The 9,155-nt window shown below is 34.8% G+C and overlaps 1 long non-coding RNA gene across 1 annotated transcript; it reads left to right on the top strand.

Annotated features, from left to right (window-relative positions):
• The first annotated feature begins 7,767 nt into the window (after positions 1 to 7,767).
• LOC130220168 (uncharacterized) lies at positions 7,768 to 8,134 on the top strand. The gene is made up of 3 exons (XR_008836145.1): positions 7,768 to 7,793; positions 7,904 to 7,927; positions 8,069 to 8,134. It is a non-coding gene; the product is annotated as an uncharacterized LOC130220168 (long non-coding RNA).
• The last annotated feature ends 1,021 nt before the right edge of the window (positions 8,135 to 9,155 follow it).

Raw genomic sequence — 9,155 nt, 5'->3', positions numbered from 1 at the left:
TATATTTTTTTTAAGGGGGAGCGTGCCCCAGTAAAGCGTTATGTCTAGCAACGCCCCTGGATACAAGTAGAGCTTGCTTGTTTTTACACAATATTTAGAATATGTAGCTAAGAAATAAAATATATATTTATTATTATTATTATTATTATTGTATTATTGAATGTATTAAATTTTATAAAAAAATATTTGATAGGGCAAATAAAAATCTTTTCCATCTGGGCCATTTGAAAAATTTCTTAGCCTTTAGCGGGTCTAAAATTTCATTCATAATGGTCTTAAAAAGGTCTTAAAAAGTCTTACATTTAACTCTGTGAAACCTGCAGAAACCCTGCTCCAGTTCTGCAAATAAAAACATTTCAGTTGGCACAACTTAAAAAGTTTTATTACAAAGTAGTTCAGCTCTCCGGAAAACTAATAATCCTATGTTAACCCAACTAAATGTTTTTTGTATTACTGACAAATATTTTTAGGTCAGTGCAGCTGATGTTTTTAAAAGTTGAATGAACAAGAAAAAGTGAAAGGAAATAAATCTTTTTTTTTGTTATGCTGACTTAAAAAATGAAAGTGTGGGCATTTTGCTGGCAATCAATAAAAGAAAAGTCTAAATGAGCAGTTTCCCTAAGAGAGCAACAAAGCCAATGTCCCAATGCATGGGCACAATCAATGCGTCGCATGTTTGGGGGTCCAGCATGTCGAGGGTGTGCTGGTCTAGTGCTCAAGGCCCAGGACCAAGAATCCGACATGATGTCTGTTCTTTCCCAGGCTGCTTCAGTGGTTGGTCTGGAGGTATCAGCATCCATACTCCAAAGGTGCTACGTGAGGGTCAAAAAGAGAGAGGTAGACCTTCCAAGCCCCTGTCCCCTTCTGCCCAAAGATGCACCGAGATCTCACACAGGCATAGGGGGCACGTTGTGCTACCCCGATCCTTAAGCTCTTATGGCCTCGCTGCCTTTAACACCAGGGTGGCCAGGAGATATGAAGCTTTGTTCAAGAGTAGTGTGTGATTGCATTTAACATCTGTCTGCAAACCCATCCAAGGCATGAAGGTTATCTGCATCTCTCACAGCCCGAACCTACAACACCACAGACCAGGTTGCTTTCCCTCTGCACAATATGACCACGTACCAGTTGTCAACTCTAGCTTTCTCTAGCAGATATGCATGACATCGACAAAGCTCATGTTTTTGATGCACCCATATTCCAGGCCAGTCTATTTAGTGACACTATTGAGGAATTCTCAGCAGTGAAAGAGCCATAGATCATGATGGGTTATGTAATTTACTGGCTCTGTCAAAATACTGCTATCTCACGAGGTACCTTCTGATTTTTCTCCAGTGGAGGGCTAGTTTAATTTCTTAGGGTGTGAAAGTTCAAGAATTGCCAGTCTGGGATGTGCTGTCTTCCAGCTTGCAACCTCAAAACATGTCACTGCAGGCTCTGTGGGTGCCAGAGGTCAGGCTCTTTTCTCTCACACCTCCAGCCTCTCTGCAGAATCCTGTGATGAGGATTAGCGCTATTTGCTAACTTCTAGCTCACCACTTTCTGAGATGAATACTCTCACCCCCACTGGTTCATCAGTGCTTGTTCTGATGGTGCCACTTATATGGGCTCTGCTGGCTTGGTTAGGATTGCCAAGCCAGTCACACTGGCTTATTCAGATGATCACTTGGCTGGGATGTGTTCAGGGGTGTGCATTTCACTACACTCAAAGTCACAACTGCCCCTGTCTTGCTTGATGACATTGCTGTCTTCCTGTTGAAAAGTGCAATAGAACTGGTCCCTCCAACCAAGATAAAATGCGGGTTTCAAAGCCCTTAGTTTTGTAAAACCCAAAAAAAGAGGTGGATTATAGCCAATCAACCTATTGTGGTTTTGGGTCAATCAAGAGAAAAGTTTGAGTTTGAGACTTGTGGGATAATAGATGCCATCCTCTTCTCATACCATACCCAGTGGAAGCCATATCCCTTGGAGGTGAGAGCGCCCTCCTCTTTGGTATTAGCATGTGGTGCCTCTCTAACAGACATCTGTAAAGCTGCGGGCTAGGCGACACCTTACACATTCAAAAGATTTTATAATCTTTAAGTGGAGCTGGTTTTCTCCCGGTTGCTGAGTAACACCAACTATACAGGAGGAAACTAAGTGCGGTGTCAAAAATGCTTTCTGTGCCACTCTCCCTAACCCAAAGATGTGTGTGCTTATTCTGCTCTGCAAGTAAGTTCACCGCCAGTGAACCCTAGAGAGTATCTCTGAGGCCCACGTGCCCCAGTGAAAATCTCCAGTGCCCCAGTAAATGCATTGAGATATGATTTACTTCATATGCAAGTGTGTTTATTAAGAGAGGTAATTCCTAAATAAAGACGTTATTCTCTATGTGCAACTGAACCAACGCTGGTGAAAGCAATGTGTTTAATCAAAAAGCAAACTGACGCATCTCCGCGTGTGCGCAAAGAACACGCGCGCCTCGCGCACGCGCTGCTCGCTCTTCTGAGAATCCCGGTAGTTAATATGCACGCCAAAAATATGTTTTATGTATTTTATTGAATTGTCTATAGAATTTCATTCAAATTAAATTTATGCAAAAGTAATTTCTTAAATGATCTTAGCATCACTCCAGTTGTCTTAACATTGTTTTCCAGTTACATTTAAGATTATTTTGAAGAATAATTGTATAATAATAAAAATACTTTTATTTATAATAAATATAATATACATAAAAGTATTCTTATTATTATACAATTATTCTTCAAAATAATAGTGAAGGGGGTACGTGCCCCAGTAGAGCTTTATGTCTAGCAACGCCCCTGCTGAGGCCCCTAACACCTGATTCAGTTGAGCTGGTCCACCATATGCATCAATCAGCCACAGTGAGTTCTCCCACCGTAGCCTGTATCTTTCATGGTTTGCTCTCCTGCAGATGTTTTTTATTTACACACTTGAACTTTTGTACTGCTGTATTTATAATTAGACTGCGTATTAAACTTTCTATGGTTTAACCAAACCTTTTCCTAACAACAGAAAAACTGTATTTTGCATAGGTTCAGTAAGCTTAAAAACTGACATCTCTTTTTTATGAAATGACAAGTAGTCCATTGATAACAGCGGGTGCAGTGGACAACAACTGTTTAGTCTTGTCCATGTGTATAGAGAAATGACTTAGACTTGCATGAACACAAGATGAAACAATCTTTTATTTACATTGTTTTTTGTGTGTAATCGTAGTTGACAGACATGCGTGACCATTATACACTATTCTGCAGCACACTTATACATAGACAGAAATACACACACAGTGCATATAATGTGCCTTTTGTTTTATTCAGTTTTGCAATGTATACAACATAAGGAAAAGCTTCAAAAACTTACAGATTGCACAATGACACCTGCTGGTATGTTTGTTACACCACACAATTCTGTATGGTTCATTTGGTTTCATACATAAATATTCATTTTATAAATTGTATTCATATTTGTATTTATATTTTAAGTTCCCAATACATCTGAAAGAAGCAATCAGAAGGGGGAAAACAAATGTCCAGGTAATATTTAAAATGACCATGCATCTTTTCAAATATATTTAACGTTAACAAAAAATTTTGATATTATTTAATTAGTCTCAGCTTCTGTAAAAACAACTAAAATTTAGTATTTTTATTTATATGCTTGACAAATTTTAAACAAAGTAAAAATACTATAAGAAAGGTATTGTGGCAATGTTATTAATGTATATTATGTATTTCTCTGTAGACAACTAGACACTAGACATATGACGACATTAAATCAATGAATCATTATAATGGACATGCACAATATTGATATCAAGGGCAATTCAAAATAATGTGAATAATTATTTATTATTTAAATTTTTGTGCCTTTTAAGAAAATTCAGATTGGTTCAGGCAGTGGTTGCTCATCACATAAGGATAACATAATTTTCTTTTTGTACAATATATATATATGTTATTATGTTAAAATTATGTTATCCTTATGTGATGAGCAAACAAAAATGTAAATAATAATTATATATATATATATATATTTTTTTTTTTTTTAATGTTGCTTTAAAAAATGTCTAATAAATTTTGTTTCAAACTTGATACTAAAATAATTATTAAATTATCAAATTATTGTCTTGCAGTCTATATTTCATTATATTATATAGTGTTTTGAAGCAAAATGTGTGACTTTTTTTTCAGAAGATACGACAGGCTGCTTAGCGTATGAACTTGGTATGATAATTTTGCTATTCTTGTATAGTATATACTATACTTCAACTCATAATTATGGTTATTATTAAAAGTTAACATGTTGCACTAATAGTGTTGTCTGTCAAATATTGTTTAATGAAAATTTATTTTCTAGTTCTTGTTTTGCATTATTTGCATATAATGTACAGCGGGCAACGCAGTGGCGCAGTTGGTAGTGCTGTCGCCTCACAGCAAGAAGGTCACTGATTCGAGCCTCGGCTGGGTCAGTTGGCGTTTCTGTGTGGAGTTTGTATGTTCTCCCTGCGTTCGCGTGGGTTTCCTCCGGGTGTTTCGGTTTTCCCCACAGTCCAAAGACATGTGGTACAGGTGAATTGGGTAAGCTAAATTGTCCGTAGTGTATGTGTGTGGGTTGCAGCTGGAAGGGCATCCGCTGCGTAAAACATGTGCTGGATAAGTTGGCAGTTCATTCCGCTGTGGCGACCCCTGAATATTAAAGGGACTAAGCTGAAAAGGAATGAAGGAATGAATGAATGCATGAATAGTGCTTTGAAAATAAGTGTTTCATTTTAAATAATGAAATTCATTGTAAGTCTTTGGACAAAAGCATCTGCTAAATGAGTAACGTAATACGAAAAAAAACTATAGTATGGTACTGGTATTACAGTTTTTCTTTGTGGGTCATATACTATACATCCTCAATTATGGTTCTTATAAAAACATTAACTTAATTGCTTTTATGATTCACACTTACAATTGCGAATTATGCTTGTTTTAGTTTAGGTTTTCTTTTTTCTGTTGAGATTGAATTTGCTTCTTTTTTCTGTTTTATAGCAACTATATTTCTAGGGTTATTTGCAGCATTGTGTCTTGTTGGTCTTGTTGCGGTAAGATACACGTAATATTGCTGGGTAATAATATAGTTATTTTACTAAATAATACTAGTCAAACACTAAATTGCATACTGTACAGTTTGTTATAGTATGTCACAGAATGTAAAACTTTGATTTTTGTTTTATTCTAGAAAATCTGGAGGAATAGAACAGGTAATAAATCTCTTGACATTTAGTGTTCTAGATAGTGATCTTGGCCTAGTGTTATAGAAACTAGTCTCATTGAATATTTATTTGAATAGTAACTGGTTTATATTGGGAAAGTTAAAAGCAAAGTAAAATGTTTTATTATTCAAGTCAATTTTCTGGCACAAAAAGAATGGCATACCTCTTTTGACTATACATAATGTAATATAACTAAAAAAAAATAATTATATATATATATATATATATATATATATATATATATATATATATATATATAGCTCTGTTTTTCAAGCTCGTGTTCATAATGAATTATAACTCAGTTAATTATTTCTAATCAACTTTAACAATTCGATAAATGTATTTATAAAGACTTAATAAAACCTACAATATATTATAATGACAGCTTAAAATACTATTATTAATAATTATTAGTGACGCTTTGTATTTTTCAGTACACAGTGGTGTGAAAAAACGTGTTTGCCCCTTATGGATTTCTAATTTTTTGCATGTTTGTCACACTTTAATGTTTCAGATTATAAAAAAATAAATAAATATTAGTCAAAGGTCACACATCAAGCCATTTTTAAAGGATTTTTATTATTAAGAAAAAACATAGTGCGGGCGACACAGTAGGTAGTGCTGTTGCCTGACAGCAAGAAGGTCGCTGGTTCGAGCCTTGGCTGGGTCAGTTGGCGTTTCTGTGTGGAGTTTGCATGTTCTCCCTGCATTCACGCGGGTTTCCTCCGGGTGCTCCGGTCTCCCCCACAGTCCAAAGACATGTGGTACAGGTGAATGGGTAGGCTAAATTGTTTGTAGTGTATGAGTGTGTGTGAATGTTTCCCAGAGATGGGTTGCAGCTGGAAGAGCATTACGCTGCATAAAACAAATGCTGGATAACCAGGCGGTTCATTACGCTGTGGTGACCCCAGATTAATAAAGGGACTAATCCAAAAAGAAAATGAATGAATGAATGAATGAATGATTCATTTAGATATTTTTTTACTGTATATTATATTGTGTATAGTATAACAGCATACAAAAGATTCATAAAGGTTTTGAAGCTTCATGAAGCATGAAGTTATGGTGACCCAGTAGTGCACAACACGACATTTCAAAAACCAAACATTAATATAAAAACAAAACAGCATTAATCTCACAACACAACAAAAATAGCAATGTATTGTGACAAATGTCTTGTGGTGTAGAGGTAATCACCCTTTCGGTCTGTAACTAACATTCTGAATTTTCGTTGTGTTGTGTTGTGTTGTGTTGTTGCTTAATGTCATTGTGTTGTGAGCACAAACTTAATACTTGTAAATGGCATTAACTGCTATTCAATTTAAAGTGCTACAATCATACTTTGTGGTGAAAAAGACAAAAATGAAAGACTATAATTATACCACTTTAATACATGTAAATATCCAACAGCAACTACAGGAATAATGTAGATTAACTGCTGTTCAATTTCAGGTGCTGCAGCCTCTTCACAGCAAGGTAAGAAAGACAAAAATGAAAGACTATAATTATATCACTTTAATATGTGTAAATACTGTAGCCAACAGCAACTACAGGAATAATGTAGATTAACTGCTGTTCAATTTCAGGTGCTGCAGCCTCTTCACAGCAAGGTAAGAAAGACAAAAATGAAAGACTATAATTATACCACATTGATATTTGTAAATATCCAACAGCAACTACAGGAATAATGTAGATTAACTGCTGTTCAATTTCAGGTGCTGCAGCCTCTTCACAGCAAGGTAAGAAAGACAAAAATGAAAGACTATAATTATATCACTTTAATATGTGTAAATACTGTAGCCAACAGCAACTACAGGAATAATGTAGATTAACTGCTGTTCAATTTCAGGTGCTGCAGCCTCTTCACAGCAAGGTAAGAAAGACAAAAATGAAAGACTATAATTATATCACTTTAATATGTGTAAATACTGTAGCCAACAGCAACTACAGGAATAATGTAGATTAACTGCTGTTCAATTTCAGGTGCTGCAGCCTCTTCACAGCAAGGTAAGAAAGACAAAAATGAAAGACTATAATTATACCACATTAATATGTGTAAATACTGTAGCCAACAGCAACTACAGGAATAATGTAGATTAACTGCTGTTCAATTTCAGGTGCTGCAGACTCTTCACAGCAAGGTAAGTAAGAGAAAAATGAAAGACTATAATTATACCACATTAATACATGTAAATATCCAACAGCAACTACAGGTATAATGTAGATTAACTGCTGATCAATTTCAGATCCTGCAGACTCTTCACAGCAAGGTAAGAAAGACAAAAATGAAAGACTATAATTATACCACATTAATATGTGTAAATACTGTAGCCAACAGCAACTACAGGAATAATGTAGATTAACTGCTGTTCAATTTCAGGTGCTGCAGACTCTACACAGCAAGGTAAGTAAGAGAAAAATGAAAGACTATAATTATACCACATTAATACATGTAAATATCCAACAGCAACTACAGGTATAATGTAGATTAACTGCTGATCAATTTCAGGTGCTGCAGCCTCTTCACAGCAAGGTAAGAAAGACAAAAATGAAAGACTATAATTATATCACTTTAATATGTGTAAATACTGTAGCCAACAGCAACTACAGGAATAATGTAGATTAACTGCTGTTCAATTTCAGGTGCTGCAGACTCTACACAGCAAGGTAAGAAAGACAAAAATGAAAGACTATAATTATATCACTTTAATATGTGTAAATACTGTAGCCAACAGCAACTACAGGAATAATGTAGATTAACTGCTGTTCATACTACAATAATGTATAATACTTTGTTGCTCATTTCAGATGCTGAATGCACAGTTAATCCATGTGAGAAATTCACACAAACATATACAAAATAATACAGACAAGTAAACATTTTAATATAACTTCCTCAATCAAATAAAAAAAATATCTTCATCACATTACTGCCATACTATGATAAACAGACACACACATATATGTATTCATGAAAATGTGTAATAATTATGAATAATATGATTAAACTCTTGTTCAGCTTCAGGCTCTGTAAACTTCAGATGTCAAGGTGAGAGAAAAACATCTATTCTAAATAAATCTATTTATTTCTTAGAATTGGTTAGGAAGTGCTGTTTCTTTTCTCTGTTCTTTTGACAATTTGGGCTGAAACCCAGTACAAAAATAGAATAGGAGAAGATTTGTGTAAGATTTTTTAATGTGGCCCTCATGGTAAGGGAAAAGGAGGCAGAAGTAGAGCAAAGGGATTTAACTTAATTTCCTTCAAAAAAAAGTGTACATGTGGCTCAATTTGCCCCAAATTAGGTGTAAATTTATCTCAGGCAGTGGGTAAACTGACGAGCTTGACTTACTGAACATTAATCAAAACCAGGTGAAATTTTAAAGATAACTTACTTTAAAAACTACTGTAACATAATTTATTTATCAACTTTCAAATTATCAAAGCTTAAAAGATACTTATTTTTAATACATTTACGTTTTTCTTTTAGTTTATCACCAAAGGTACAAACTTCCCAAAAAGAAACTAATAAACATTTTAGTCAAAAGACTAAGTCTGAAACTAAATAAAGAACATGCCTTACTAACAATGGATGACCTACTACCCGAATCATATTTCACACAATGGCATGACATGTCAAATGCAAAAACCAATACTTTTTCAATTTTCTGAACTTGTTTACTAACAACTTGCTAACTTCAACTGAAAGACTATCAACATTCCATTATCCAAGTTGCAGTTGTATGTGAATTATCACTCCCTACCTGCAGTTCTCCAAGTTTTTGAGGTTGAGTTTGCTTCGTCTGCACATCATTCAGTAGATAAAACTACAGTAAAGTTAAACTATGTTCAATTTGCCAAAATAGCTTACTTTCAAATCCAGGCTATGTTTTGCTA

This window comes from Danio aesculapii, unplaced genomic scaffold (assembly GCF_903798145.1).
Source record: "Danio aesculapii unplaced genomic scaffold, fDanAes4.1, whole genome shotgun sequence".
NCBI lineage: Eukaryota > Metazoa > Chordata > Actinopteri > Cypriniformes > Danionidae > Danio > Danio aesculapii.
The sequence above is the reverse complement of the archived record's forward strand: the minus strand, read 5'-3'. Positions and strand labels throughout refer to the sequence as shown.